Genomic DNA, 10,446 nt, shown 5'->3' with positions numbered 1-10,446 from the left:
CAAGTGATGTCACTACTCTGTGCCACTAGATAATACATGGTATGTGGATAGGGACTTCTTTTGTTTATTGCTCTATCTCTTCACCTGAAACAGAGCCTGATACTAGATAGGTGTTCAATGAATAAATGAATGAATGAATGAATGCCTATTTCTTCAACAGCACCACAGAATTTCTTCTTGTGAGTACCAGAAAAGATGGTTACTTTGAATATGGAGGCTATTTGATCTCCTTCAAGTGTAGTGAGTGTGGGAGTTGGACTGGCCTGATTTCTGCCTAACTGCAACTGGGAAAAGTGACTTATTGGTTCTCAGTGACTCATCTACCAAACTGACCTTATTATAGTATCTGCCCCAGAGATGTGTGGTAGGGATGGGTTGAGATGTGCATGCAAAGCACCTGGCATACAATATGGGCTCAATAAAGAGTCATTGTTATTTGGACCAATGGTACATGCAGAAAAGGTGATTGGTTATAACTCAAAACCCCTTAGAGGGCAAAGTCTGGGCCTCTATCCAGGCCCTCCTTATTGAAGTGGGTAGTGTGAGCAGCAAGGTCTCTGGCTCTGAGCAGGTGGATCAATGAGGGTGAATAGGGCGAGAAGCAGATTCTGGCTGTTTCATCTCTGTCCTGGATTTGTTCCCTTCTGAGCTGTCCTTGGGGAGGGGAGAAGCAGAGGAAGCTAGCCCTGTAATGAGCAGAGAACTAATCCAGGCAGGACTGGCCATTGATTACCTGCTCCTAGCAGGAGCTCTGGTGGTATAGTGCCTAAGTCACTTGACTGCTAACCAGAAGGCTGGCAGTTCAAACCCACCAGCCACTCCTCAGAAGGAAGATGGGGCAATCTACTTCTGTAGTGATACTGCCTCGGAAACCCAAGGAGGGGTCACTATGAGTCGGGTCCGACTCAACGGTACATAACAACAAGCTTATTCCAGCACCAAGAGAGGAGGGAGGGTGTATGAGTGTTCCAAGAACTGCTTACAAGCAGCCAGGCATCAGCATGACCCTGGAGTGAAGGTATAGCAGTGGCAAGGGAGATGACCAAGGGCCTGTGTAGGCTCAGGGTGAGGGAGGGCAAGGTAGTATACCCGGAGGACCAACTGAGATCCAGACCACATCATGATCTGCTTTAATGCTTGTAACTATCCTGCAAAGGATTCTTACCTCTTTTTAGACTGAAGCTCAGAGAGGGAAAGTGACTTGTCTAAGCTTACACAAGGGCCTAAAGGGTATAACTTCCATTCCAAAAGTCAAGTACGCAAAAACTATGACTTTCTAAATTGGAACTTCATTTCTACATCAAGTCCCCTTTTTGCCTGGTGGTAGGCACTGAATCTTGGTCATTTCAGAACCTCCCACCTCCACTATTCAATCCCAGGAATCTGTGCTGGTTTACCCATGTTGCATAACAAAACACTCCAAAATCCAGTGGCTTAAAACAATAACAACCATTTTATCATTATCCCAAACAATTATGCGGGCTGACTGGGTCCAACTGTGGTTCTTGCTTGAGGTCTCTCATGCTGTGGCAGTGGAACAGTAGCTGAGACTAGTGTCATCTCAAAGGCTTTCTCAGTTGCAGGCCTGGCCACGGATTCCATCTTGTTGGGGGGCCCTTGGCTGGGGCTGTCACCTGAAACACATACACCTGGTCTTTCCAAAGGATCTGAGCTTCCTCACATCATAATGGCTGAGTTCCAAGAGTGAGCATTCCAAGAGAACCAAGCAGAAGTTGTGTCACCTCTTATGACTCATAAGTCGTGACGTATTCCTTGTGCTGTAGTCACATGCCAGATCTGCATGCCATCAAACTGACTCCAGCTCACATGTGTCTGGGTAGAACCATGCTCCATGGGGTTTTTGATAGCTGATTTTTCTGATGTAGATTGCCAGGGCTTTCTTCTGAGGTGAACTCCATCTCTGGGTGAACTCCAACCTCCAGCCTTTTAGTTAGCATCCAAGTGTGTCAATTGTTTAAGGGAATGGAACATTATAAAATGAGCATGTAGGGTAGCAGAGCTTGGGGTCACCTTGAAAATACCATCTGTCACATCATTTCTTTTGGAGCTAGCCTTGTCCCTACTTGCTCTGCAGTCATTGGTCCAGCAAAGTCTCAGCTACCCTGGTCCTTGCTACAAGCTCCCCTTGCCTGGTCCTCTTGGGCCACATCTATGTCCCTCCAGAGTATAAGGATGATTTTGTTGCTTCTAACACTAAATTAGAGCACTAGGGACCCCATGAAGCAATCTCAAGACCCTCTTCCCCTATTTCTGAGGCCCAGAGCAGAGAGGGTCCAGACAAGAAACAAAGGGCCTGGCACATAGTGAATAATAAAGAAATATTAGCTGCAATCAATATGAGTATCATAAGTCACTGTGGGAGCACAGGGGAGAGAGGAACCCCTACTGGAGGTGTAGGGATAATCAGAACAGGTCTCACCAAGGAGGTAACACATGAGAAGGGCTGGATTTTATCAGGAGGGGGAGTAGGAGGAAGTACAAAAGAATGAAGGGTGCAGAAAATCGTGAAACTCGGTCATGGAGGGGCTGAAGGTACAGGCTGGGGCTGGTTGGAAAAGGCCTTGAATGCCAAGCACAAAGCAGGGCAGGAAGGTGGGTTGGGAGAAAGACAAGACATAGGATTAGGAAGGGCTCTTTGTGTTGCTCCATTTTGAAGACACAACTTCAGCCCTCGCCCTATCCTGCAGGGGTAGAAATTCTCAGCTCTGGGATCTTGGTAAAATGAAGTAGTTAGGTGTTTTGCCCAGTTACTTTCTAGCCCCTCTCTTCTGGCAAGGGTGGAGGTGGGCCAGACAGGGTGTTCTCAGTGCATTCCCAGGGTTACTGATTCAATTAGAGGCTTTGCCAGGGGGTAGTGAAGTGTGTAATAACTCTCATTGTTTCATTACTGAGCCCTGTGTTTAATTTAGATAACTTAACTGCCTGCAGCTTGGTGAGAAGAGTGTTTACCTGGGGTTTTCGACAGAGCCCCTCCCTCTGGGTCTCGATGCACCTCTACCGGTGCATCACCGATGCATCACCACTGCCTACACTCACCACACTGTCTGCAGACTGGGGGTCCTCAAATGCCCTGAGACTCAGATTCAGTAGATCTGGGGTGGGGCCCCAGGTGATTCTGATATAGGTGACCCAGGGACATACTTACAGCAGTGCTGTTGAGAAAGCAGATTAACGGGATGCTGCAAAGAACTTTGAATGTCCATCGAAGATGTTCAAACAACCCCAGTGGACTTGTGAAGGTTTATTATACTGGTTTGACATGGGGACAGGACTTAATTTGAAGGGAGGAGTTTGGAGTCGGAGCTGACCAGCCCTAAGTTTTGCCTCAGCAAAACTCATTGTTCATCAGTCCCTGGCCAGTGCTAGGCCTTGTTGTAAGGACCCTGGTTGAAAAAGCTATTCTGGTCTGTGCTAGTGTGACAGGGGAGGTGGACATGGAAAAGATGATTGGGAAAAGTGACAGGACCCATAAGCCAACTGTAGCAGAGAACGGCTCACAATGCTCCCACAGCCCAGGGCATGGAAGGACTAACACTCCTGAGGGCTTTAGAGCTAGGCCTTGAGAAATGAATAGGAGTTCACCAAGGGAAGACTGCAGGAGGGTAAGGATGGGCTGGAGGGGACAGTTAGGGCTTTCTTCTTTTCCCGCAGAATCTGGGTTAGCCCAGTCTGGTGGCCCCCACGGTGCCCCTGTGTCTCAAGGTGGCCCAGATGACCCTAGTTTCTCACTATTCCCTGGGTTCACACCATCCCTATGTCACCCACACACATCTTGAGTCACCAGGCAGAGTGGGAATGCCAGGGTGACAGCCTTCTTCATTGTCACACAATTAAGGGGTTCCAGCAACTACAGAACCCTTTGAATAGGGCTTCTTTTCTTCCTTGGGCTTTATAACTTTTTTCCATCTCTGGGTTATTACTCTGACATTTAATTAATGTTCCATATGACTAATAAGATATAACAGAAGCAGCTGGGATGGCCTAGAAGCTAGGGGCTGAGATAATTGCATATCTTGGGAAGGAGAGGGGAGCCTGCAGGGCCAGCAGTTTTAAGAGCGCATGGAGGACTGGGGCTCAGCTACACCACTTGGGGGACATCCAGCAGAGCAAGGCTCCATCCATCCTGCACCTTTGCACCAGCTGTCCTTCACTGGGGCTAGCAGGAGTCAGAGACATGTGAGGGTATATGTGTAAAAATGCAGGTTCCTGGCTCCACTCTTGGAAGCTAGAGGTTGAAGTGTAGAAATCTGCATTTCAGCCATGCTTCTGATGCAGGGTAAACTCAGACAAATTTTAGGAAGTCATGATTTAGACAATAAACTCCACCCTCTTCTATTAGAAGTGAATAATCCTAGTACCCACACCATACCACCATTGTAAGGACTGGGTGAAGCAGCTAGAGTTCAGCCTGGTCATTGTGAGCACTTGACAAAGGTTAACAGCCATGATCACTGTCAAAGTTGAGACTGCAGGAACTATAGCTGTCTTGTGCCCTGCTGTTTCCAACGTCCAGCACAGTCTTTGGCATGAAGTAGGTGATCAATAAGCCTTTGGAGAGCAGTTTTCTTTGAGCAGCTCCAGGAGGCGGAGTGGGAGGGAGAGAAGCTGCAACTTATTACTTTATCCTCCTATACTGTTTGGATTTTTGAACATGAACACATGTTACTTTTATAATTTTAAAAGCTTGTTTAATTTTGTCTTAATTTGTGAAATGACTAAAATAGTTCTTTCAAGGCTTTGATATAGAACATGTTCCTTTCATAAGTCTTTTTAATTAAAAGGAGAATGATTCAGAATCTAAGTCCATGTGGCCTGGGAACATTGGGCACCAGCATCCCCTGGGATGCTTATTTGAATGCAGATTCCTGGGGCCCCACCATAGGAATAAGAATTTCTGGAGCTGGCACCAGCCCTGTCACAAAGCACCCACCCAGTCATTGTGTTGCAGGTGGTCCATGCCCCACCCAGGGAGAAATGCTCCTTGGAGATATAAGCAGGGATCTGATACTCTGAGGACACAGACCTTGGCATCCCTTTCCTTCCTTGTACCTGTCCTAGACCCTAACCCCAGTCTAGGCACATGGGAACTCAGAAAAGACTTGCCGATGGGTGGGTGGAAAAGGCACTGAGGTTCAGAGTGGGATAAAAACCTCCCTGAAGCCACACAGCAAGTGAGTGGGGGGCAGGAGAGCGACTGGTTAAGAGCCTAGGCTTGGAGCCAGCATGGCTTGCCTGACCTAACATTGGGTTGTCATCTTTCTTCTGCAGAGTGGCCTGTGAGTTTGAACCACCAACCTTTTGGTTAGCAGCCAACTGCTCCTGCTAATTCACCATAAATGGAAGCTACTGTTGTTATTATCAATTTCATGAGATACAGCATAAAGTGGCAACTAAATACCCAGAATCTAGATGCACTGACCCCACTATTATCTGAGAGAACTTAGACAAGTCACTTCAATTCTCTGTGCCCCAACTGTAAAGTGGGGATGAGGATGATACCTATACTACCTACCTCATGGTTGCAAACTTCTATCTGTTCAGCCCTCAGGATGGCACTTAGCACTATGTAGGAAGCACCAAGTGAAAGTTCGGTGCTATTGTCAGTGGCCTGGGCTGGTAGCATGACTGTACCCTAGGAAGAAGCACACATGCTGCTTCCTTCTTGCCCTCATCCCTCTGGAAGTCCCAATAAAAGCTATCTCTGTAATGAATGTACCTCTCAGCCAAGCTCAGCTATGACAACACAGCTCTGACAAACAAGGCCTTGGTGGCAGCACCAACATCCACATAATTAGGCAGCTAGACAGTGCGTTGGGGAGGTGGATGACAAGCACCTGGCATTGATTTCCTGGTAGGACCACAGCAGAGACAAGGACCTCTGCCAAGATGGGAGACAGCTCCTTGGGGCTAGAGCAGGGGTAGGATCAGCATGCATCAGGTAGAGCTGAAACCATGGGGTGTCCTGGGCTAAGAACATCCCCCTCCTTTTTACTCCTATGTTTCATGACAATATTAATATGACGCAGGAGCAGACATTTACTTAGTGTCACACACATTAGCTCATTTAATTGCCAACCATAGGTACAATGATGAGCCATTTCATAGACAAGAAAATTGAATGTCAGAGAGGCAAAGTCTCTCAGATGGGATTCCAGGCCACTTCTGTCTGACTCCAAAATCTTTATCTTCACTACCACCCCATTGCCTCCCATTTAGTACTTGAGCAAGTCCCATACTGAACCTCAGTTTACCCATCAGTGAAATAGTCATAAAGGACTGGATTAAACAACTCATTTGAAGAATTCACCACACATTTTTGTTTATGATGTATTAACTCTTCTGGTTTGTTTGTTTCTTTGTTTTTGGAATCGGCCAGGAAGGATCAGTCCAGTGGATATGTGGGCTGGGAATGAATTGTGCTGTTCTCCAGAGGGTTTCTCACATCCACCCTGACCCAAATAATCATCAATTAAAGCTAACATTTCCTGAGCACTTATCATGTGTCATGCATTGTTCTGGGAAAATTGATCATTTCAATCCTCACCTGTCCCTGAGTCAGATACTCCACAACTCCTATTTCTACATCAGGAGACTAGGCAGAGAGAGGAAAAGAACTTGCCAGTGTAGATACTCCAGGGTGGGCGTGAGGGCATCCTGGCCAATCAGAACAGTCTATCCCACTTACACACACACACACACACACACACAGTGATTGGCTCCAGAATGGGCACATGACCCAATTTCATCCAATGAGCTTCAACCTCACAACTGTTGATGGAGCTGTAACCCCAAAAGTTGCAGAGTGAGCATGTGCTAAAAAGGCAAGGAGGCCACATCTCCTGACCTCCTCTAACCCCACAAGATGAAGACAGACTCACCATCAGTAACCGAAGACCTGTTCCTGCAAGACCAAACAGGCTGCCTCCTTCCAGCCCTTCACCAACCATTCCTCCCAAAGCACCCACCACCTCTCTCCTGGGTTCAATAATTCACTGCAGTGGCCACACAGAACTCACAGATTACAAGGTTTGTTAGGGAAGTACCAGGCTACAATTCAAGTTCAGGAAAAAAGCTTAGTCTCTCTCCTAGCCCGCTGTCTCTCAGCCAACAGTCTCTCACAGTCTCTTTCCTAGCAGTATGTGTCCCTCAGTGTCCCTCTCAGCAATGCATGTCTTTTTTGTCTCTTTCTCAGCAGCGTGTCTCTTTCAGGAGCACATCCTTCCTCAGCTAGAGTTCAGAGAGAGACTTTTTCTGTCTCTAGGCCTCCTTTTGAGCCCAGCAGAGTGGCCAAACCAATCATAACATCAGAATTCTAAGCACCTGAGGGTAGGAACCTCCCAGAATATCTTTGTGCCACTCCCAACAGAAATACTCCCGGTGGACCACTTGAGCAATCAGGAGCTCTTCAGTTGCTCATAGCAAATTCCACATTGGAGTTTACAAAGACTTATGTCTAGAAAATCTATACCAGGTAATTTACTACAACACAGGCCACCCTCTGGCTTTTCTAGCCATTAGCCCTTTTATACTTCGAAATTTCACATCCCCTTCATCTTTCATTCTGCTGTACGTGGGGTCACAATGAGTGGGAAACAACTCAATGGTATGTAACAAACAAACAAAACTTCACCATCAGTTTAAGAATAACCACACCTATGAATGTGTGTAAGCCAGCTACTTCATGCCTTTATCTCCCACCATTTTAGAAAGCCAATTTCTAATTTGCCCATCCTTATCAAACCAGTACTCTGAGGAGGCAAGAATGGTCCTTTCTCTCTGGAGAATCTTCTATTTGGCTTGGAAACCAGGCATCTGGATCCATAAAGAAGCAAAATCCAGCCCAGCACAAGCCATCAAATTGCAGCATCTTAACACCAGCTCTGTGTCCAACATCTTCCTCTTCATTTGGTCAGGTTCTGGTCAGCTCAGCCCTAGCCATCACAGGTAGGTCATGGGTATCAGCTGCCAAGTTTGGAAGTCACACTCTTCCCTTCATTTCAGACCAGCCAACACCTTCTCTCACATCTTCAGTCCTCAGGGACTATTTCAATGCCCATAAGCTCACAACTCATTGCACTTCAGCCAGCCCTTCCTCTCATCCCCAGCCTCTGTGGCCTAGGTTAAAGAGTACCAAACTCAGCCTGTTTCTTCTTTGCTGCACTTACCCCATTTCCGCTCAGGTGGACCCAGGTAGTCACAAGCGAGTAACATGTAAGTTTACTATTCACTGGCTTCCTTTAACTTTCTGTCCTGGAAGGGGTTTCTCTCATGGACCATGACTTTCCTGTCTCAATACACCCAAACCAGTCTGCTTGCTGGAAATTCAAAGAGCCAAACAGTCATTATTTTTATCTCTTTAGGTCCTTATTCAAACACAAATCTTCTGTTCCCTCAGTAGTACTAGGTGAGGCTCAGGTTTTCTACCTAAGCCTCCAATACTCTACACACAGGGTTTGAAACAAAAGCCTGTGTTTCTTCTGGGCAAATTCTATTTCCCTTTTTAACTTATCCAATCAAGTATTGTCTGAAGGCAGATTTACACACTCTCTGTTATCCACATACCCCATAATTATTTCTAATGTACAAGCAGGTAAAAGAACATTCAATAGCCATGGTACATTCAGATAAACACATACTCCAAAACACATAATCCTTTTAAAGACATTCCAGGTTCATCTCTTCACCTTGATTACCATCCCATTTTATGTATATGGCCTTGGGCCAGTTGGCTGGGTGTAATCAAATGCCCTAGCCTCTGAATCAATTATCTCCTTAAGAGGTAACACCAAACAAAGTACCCATATAACAATCCAAAGTGTCACTTCTCAGGCCCCTTTCTTGTTTCTTTTACAAACTTTCATGTTTCTATGAGTGTGGAGCCATTGCAAGGAATCCCACTGCTTCTGATACCAACTGCTAAAGGGGCAAGGAGGCCACACTCCTGGCTTCCTCTAACCACACAAGAGGAAGACAGAATCACTATCAGTAGCCCAAGGCCTATTCCTGCAAAGCCAGGCATGTTGTCTCCCTCCAGTCCTTCACCAACCATTTCTCCCAAAGCACCCACCACCTCTCTCCTGGGTTCAATAATTCACTTCAGTGGCCACACAGAACTTACAGATTACGGGGTTTATTAGGGAAACACCAGGCTATAATTTAAGTTCAGGAAAAAAGTTTAGTCTCTCTTCCAGCCCCCTGTCTCTCAGCCAACACTCTCTCATAGTCTCTATCCCAGCAGTGCATGCCCCTGGGTGTCTTTCTCAGCAATGTGTGTCTCTTGCCTCTCTTTCTCAGCAATGCATCTCATTCAGGAGCACATCCTTCCTCAGCCAGAGATCAGAGAGAGACTTCTTCTGTCTCTAGGAGGCCCCCTTTTGCGCCCAGCAGAGTAGTCAAACCAATCATAACATCAGAATTCTAAGCACCTGAGAGAGAGTGGGAACCTCCCAGAACATTTCTTTGTGCCACTCCCAACAGAAATACTCCAGGTGGACAACTTTAGCAATGAGGAGCTCCTCAGTTGCTCATAGCAAATTCCACATCAGAGTTTACAAAGAATTCTGGGTAGAAAAGCCACACTAAATAATTCACTACACTGCAGATGAACACAGGGAAGAGGTAACTATGGGAAGGAAGTGGGAGGGGAGCTGTTGCATTGTGGTATATTGTAGTCAATGTCATGAGACAAAGTATATATGAACTGCTGTATGGAAAGTGAATTTGCTGTGTAATTTTTCACCAAAATCACAATTAACAAAAATAATAATAGTCATTATGTATCAGAATTGACTCAAAGATATTGTGATAGTCAACTATGCTGGGTAAAAGGAATTGAAGAGGAATGACATTGAATTTATCTTCAAAAAGAACACTTAAATATCTATCTTGAAGTAGTCTTCCCCCCCCAAAAAAAAAAATAAAATAAACTTACTGCCACTGAGCTGATTTCAATTCATAGAGACCCCCATTAGGTTTCCAAGGCTGTAAATCTTTAAGGAAGTAGACTGTCTCATTTCCCTTCCACAGAATAGCCAGAGGACTCACATCACCAACCTTTTGACTAGCAGTCAAAGGGCTTAACCAGTACACCACCAGAGCTTCTTATAATGCTGACAGTTATAGGTTAATATGCATACACCTACAAAGACCATGTTATATGATTACTATACAAAACTCCACACCAATCACAAATACCAAATATGAAGAAATTGAGGATTTTTCTCATCTGCTGCATTCTGATATTGATTTAATGTGTACATTCAATACATTGAAAATTAAGATGTTTGGAACGCAGAAAGTAGAAAGAAAGAAGGATCAGTAGTTGGTGAAAAAATAGGGCCTTGTTGATAGAAACAATATGGAGAGTGAACATATAATTTTTCAAGATCAATTACTCACTGATTGGAAATACTTTTTTTTTTTTTT

Source organism: Orycteropus afer, unplaced genomic scaffold (assembly GCF_000298275.1).
Source record: "Orycteropus afer afer isolate SDZICR_OR568_19922 unplaced genomic scaffold, OryAfe1.0 scaffold00282, whole genome shotgun sequence".
NCBI lineage: Eukaryota > Metazoa > Chordata > Mammalia > Tubulidentata > Orycteropodidae > Orycteropus > Orycteropus afer.
Note: the sequence above shows the minus strand (reverse complement) of the source record.